Here is a 5,942-nt window from a genome sequence, read left to right on the forward strand (position 1 = left end):
TGGTTTAAGACTGTCAGAAGTCATCTGGACAAAACACCAGTCAGCCTTCAAAATTAAAGACAGTACTGCAAACATAGCAGGTTTGGCAAAATCAAAGTCAATGTCACATCAAGCTATATAAATTTCTATTCACTATCTTATTTGGATCATTTTCCTTTCCTGTGTTGAGAACTTACTATCAAACATCTTTTTCAAATCATAACAAATTCAGTTTTTAAATTTCTATTACCAAAATTTAATCATTGTTACTGACTTTCTCTGAAAGTCAGACCATATCACCCCACTGGTATTCTGTAAGGCCTCCTTTATTTTCCTGCGTGAGTTTGTTTCCACATCCAGTTTTGCAAGTCTCAAATCAGATCCTTTGTTGAACATGTCTCAGCATGTGATAGTGTCACTGATGTCTGCCCAGAAACTGCCTTGATGAGGTCTCTGCTTGAGGGGGTGATTTGGTGATTGCTTGATGATGTTAATCTACTGCCCCTGGAAAGCATAATGAAAATAATTTATAGCTCCTACTTCTACTCTGGTGGTAGATTTTACTTTTTTCTCCTTTAAGATCTGGAGTTTTAAAAATATTTGTTGAATAAGCAAAAGCATTCATTTTTTTGATCCAGAACTCCTAGAGATCTGGTAGTCGTTTGCTACTGAAAACATGAGTGTCAAAGAGGGAGAGACTTGAGAGTCCAGGGTCACACAGTGCCCAAGCTAGGGTGTCCAGTTGCTCTTCTCTCTACCACCTTACATCTTTAGGAGCTTCAGAGTCCAAAATTCAGTGTATGTTTATAGATCCTATATTTAGATCCTTTAGCTGCAGCCTGGTGTGATGGGCATTTGTGGTGTTTTCCTTCCTGGGATTTCTTCTGTTTGACAATATCTTCTTCCTACTCTCAGTCATGAGGTTTCAGTGGGGCTAACCTCCAACCCTGCTTCCAACTCAGACAGTGGCTAAGATGATTGGTAAAAGTATGAACATGTGACCTAAATGTGACCAGTCAGCCTTAAATCTTTTGCTTTTGATATGGAGAAGGATTGTGATCATTTGGTAGGATATAACATTGGGAGTATTTATGGTCACTTTGGAGCATAATGAGGAGCAAATGTACCCAAGTGAAGGCAAAGGAGTGGGGGTAGGGGGTAAGGGAGGGAGGAGGGGAGAACAGGGCAGCAGGGAGAAAGAGACAAGTATTAGGAGGAGAAAAGGCTGGGAAGGGGAGAACATCTGTTTGTATTTACACACTGTTTTGATAAATTGTCTATAGAAACCTCATGCTAAAAATACAAGCCTCAAGTAGTTTCTTCTGCTTTGTTTTGTCATTCCAAATATTAATCTCTATATCTAATTACATGTTTGTAATTCTGTTTTTCTTAGCCTCCAAAATGATAAGCTTTAGAAAGCCCCACAAAACCTGGATTTGCTTTTTTATCACTTTCTCCCTTTGAGATCCCTTTTCTTGGATCTGAGATAAACTTGAAACAAAAATATACAATCTCTAATCTCAAGGATCTTAGAGATTAATGAGGAGACATAGACAAGCAAACAGTGTCAGACTCCTCACAGTACCCACAAAAAGTTTTTGTATCCTATATTTGCCTGTGAAGGCATCAAATTTTGCCAGTGTTTGAACTCTCTTTTCTCTCCAGTAACCTAGAAAGTTCTTGAGGGCGGAGAATGGTGTCTTTGATTACTTACTCTACCCTCAGATCAAGCAAAGAGTAAGAGAGGGATAAATGAATGAATGAATGAATAGAGGCATCACTGTGTATGTGCTGTGATTGATCTCTTCAGAAGGTGCCATCAGAGGATAAAGAAATAGCTTTATGGTATTTGATCATTCTTTAGGTTAATGGACAGGGATAAGAAGTTCTAGATATGTATTGTATATATAATATGTCTTTCTTAGTTAAATAAAGAAGGGAGACAAAAGAGCAGCTTATGTTTTTATAATACAGATGTCACACATATATTTATATATTAGTATATTTATTCTATTACATGTATATTTATTCTATTACATGTCATGTCAGACTTACTTTTTAAAACTGAGCATTAAAAAAAAAAGATTTATTTACTCATACAGAACTGGGGTACAAGCTAGAGGTGCTGGAGTGGTGAGAGGCTTCACCAGAGACAAAGTGGGGAACAGAATAGGTAGATCGACAAACCACACTTCTGAGAGGAGGAGCGGGCGGGTCTGGGGAGTTCTGTGGCACCCTGTGGGTCACCTTAGGGGTGGGGGACTGAACTCATACTGAAGCGGCTGTGGCCAGCCTGCAGTGCCGCCCCCAACCCGTTGCACCACCAGGGAGGGCCCAGTAAAATCTGAAAACTTTTTTTTTTTTTTTAAGTGGAATTGCGGGCTTTCCCTGGTGGCACAACAGGTTAAAGCACCGCATTATGAAGCTCTCTGTAGCCACTGCAGCAGAAGTTCAATCCCTGGCTAGGGAGCTGACCCACATGGCCTGGCAGTCCTCTTCTGACCCACCCACTGCTACCCTCAGCAGTGTACTTTATCAGTCTGTCTGTCCTGCACTCCACTCTGTCCCTGGTGAACCCTCTCACCCACTACACCTCTGGCCTATACCCCAGTTCTGTAAGTATAAATAAATAAATCTTAAAAAAAAAAAAATGGAAGTGCTTAGTCCTCATTCCAGGACTACTAAATTGGAATTTCTAAATCAAGACCTGCACATCTGGATTTAAGTAAGCTAAATAATTATGATGTTCATCCCTTGTTAAAACCCACTATACCTAAAATATATGGCACGTTCATCCATCCATTCACATAAACAGGAAGTGAACTAGAAATGGTACTGCATCCCACACCTGTTCTTTTTGCCTGTGGAACATCCCTTACCCTTTTACTAGTAATAATGCTCTGCCTTCCCTGTGGACCCCTTTGGGGACCCCCATGTCTCACTCTCAGTTGATGTGGCTTGAGCTGGGCTGACCTCATATGCCAGGCCTCCTTTACCCCTCACCACCTTCCCCTTAGCACCAGGGTTGGAGCTCTGGTTAAACTATGGTCTCTTCTTCAAACATATGGATTGGCTCAGAGAGGGGCATATGATTTTTTTTTTTTAAAGATTTATTTATTTGTACATACAGAACTGGGGTACAGGCCAGAGGCTCAGGGGCGGTGAGTGGCTTCACCAGAGACAGAGTGGGGAACAGAACAGGCAGATCGACGAAGTACACTGCTGAGGGGAGCAGTGGGCGGGCCAGGAGAGGTCTGCCATGCCATGTGGTCACCTCCGGGGCAGGCGGGAATTGAACTCATGCGGAAGCGGCTTTAGATTCTCAGTGCTGTGCTTTAACCCGCTGCGCCACCAGGGAGGGCCCGCATATGATGTTTTAACTAGTTCCTTGGGGCTTACCCAGAAATCTTTGTGGAACATTTTTGGGAAGAAGAGCTTTCTTTCCACGGGGTGGCTTCTTTCTCCTGTGGGGATGTCAATCTGGAGTTGCAAAAGTATCTGTTAGAAGGTAAAGTCAATAGGGAAACACTGATGCAGGTAATTGGAATAGAAGAATAGTCCTGATCACTTTTTTTAAGCCCTTAAGTCCCTTTTGCTGCTGATAGTTTGACTCAGAGTTGTTCTAATGCCTTTTTTTTCTACATAGGCCAACTTAGTACTAACAAATGAAACTGATAACAATATATATTTAGTTCTTTTCTGTAAAGTTAATTGAAGTTCCTAGTGCAAAATAGGAATAAATTCTACAAGTGGGAGTGAATTTTACTTACAGTGATGATAAGAACTAATGTTGGCCCTCCCTGGTGACGCAGCGGGTTAAAGCACAGCACTAAGAAGCTTAAGACACTTCTGCATGAGTTTGATCCCCGCCTGTCCCGAAGGTGACCCACATGGTGCGGCAGACCTCTCCTGACCTGCCCGCTGCTCGCCTTAGCAGTGTATTTCATTGATCTGCCTGTTCTGCTCCCCACTCTGTCTCTGGTGAATCCTCTCACCCTCCGCATCTCTGACTTGTACCCCAGTTCTGTATGAATAAATAAATAAATCTTTAAAAAAGAATGTTTATAGAGCACCTACTATGTGCCAGGTACTTTTCTAAGAGCTTTATATATAAAATCACTAATCCTTACAGTAACCCATAATGGAACATATCCCTATTTTATACATGAAGAAACTGAGGCATTAGTGAACTCTATTTCCATTTACCCCATATTTTACATACAGTCTGCTTTAGGTTTAAAAAGTCTCTTCTTGGAAAAGTCACCATTTTAGTAAGTTATTGTATTTTTAATGGTCTGAAATTTATTTTTCCCTCCAAAAGTGTCTCATGAAGTCTTGAGAGAATAAGAACAAATGATGGCAGCTATAGTGCAATATCACAAAAGAAAGCCAATGGTAGGCAGCTGCCATCTGAGTGGTCCCTTTGTGCAGAAGGAAGGTTAGAAGTGTTCTTTTCTCTCCACAAGATTAACCAAGTAACCATGGGTAACATAGTACTCTCAGGAATCTAGACTCCTGCAGAAAGAAGATGAATTAGGAAATTACAGTGCGTTGCCATGGAGGAGGAGATAGGGAGTTGGTGCATCTGCTATCTCCTGGCAACCATTTGAAGAGGAATCACACTTGACTTTGAATTACAGGCAAGGAAGCTACCACTTGGGAATCATTTGAAAGAGAACTTTAATCAAGTTTACCTTGGTGCCTCAAGAGAAGCCCAGATTTATTAATATAAAATAAATACATGCTTATACCTCAGTAGACCATTTTCTCAGGCTGACTACTCATGAAAGCAGTGAAGGCTTTGCTTGTCAAAGAGCCTCTGATTTAGAAATCTGAAAGCAGCATGTCCCGTGTAAATGCAAAATTAGCTCTTGTTTGTAAATGAATCTAATAAGCAGCCCAATCATGAGGGTACTGGAATCTGAGATACCTTCTAGAATACAGATTCCACTAATTTTCTTTTTATCTTTAACCACTAAGTCTACTAGATATTTCCAGGCTACCCTATCTAAGTCAACTTTATTCCTTTTAATCACTGTCCAGTATTCTCTAAGATGATGGTTCTATAGTTTATTTCACCTTTCCCTTGTGCATGGGCACATAGGCTGTTTTCAGAGTTCTGTTGCACTTTTTTAATTCTTATTTGCCCCTCTCCATAGTCCATTCTTTGTCCTTCAGTATAACCCCAAATATTGATTTTTTAATCAGCTGGCTTCCACTTAGACTTGCCAAATGGAATCCACTTGTAGGAAATTTGGAAGACTATCTCCATATTTTTTCAATGGTATATCCTTCTATTCTAGATTGCTTTCTAGACTAGAATTCTAGGATAGAGGTGATATTATAAAGATAATAATTCAAGGGATTGTATACAAACTCCAGAGCTTTATTATGTATTACAAGTGACAACTAACCATACCCTAGAAGCCCATGACAGAGAACTCTCACAACTTTGAGAACCAAGATAGGGCCATCAAATAGGAGTTCCCAAACTGATGGTCAAATGAGCAGTTTTCACATACAGATGTTTTTTGCTACCCTTGGTAGTTATATTTTATAAAAGTGTAGCATATAGTGAATAGTTGCTCCCAGGGAAAATACAGGGTTAGGTTCCTATGAGTCTCTGGTCACAAAAGTTTCACCACTTATGTAAATGTTTCAGTTTAATAATACCTTACTTATGGGAATATGAACTGGTACAACCACTATGGAAAGCTGTGCGGAGGTTTTTCAAACTGCTAAAAATAGAGCTTCCATATGATCCAGCAATTCCACTCCTAGGTATCTACCTAAGGTCACAAAAACAATAATTCAAAAGGACACCTGAACCCCTATGTTTATTGCTGCCCTATTTATAATAGGGAAGATGTGAATCCAGTAGTTCCAATCCTGGGTATCTATCTAAGGTCACAAGAACAATAATTCAAAAGGACACCTGCATCCCTATGTTTGTTGCTGCTCTA

This window comes from Condylura cristata, unplaced genomic scaffold (genome assembly GCF_000260355.1).
Source record: "Condylura cristata isolate star-nosed mole 26May11 unplaced genomic scaffold, ConCri1.0 scaffold00002, whole genome shotgun sequence".
Taxonomy (NCBI): Eukaryota; Metazoa; Chordata; class Mammalia; order Eulipotyphla; family Talpidae; genus Condylura; species Condylura cristata.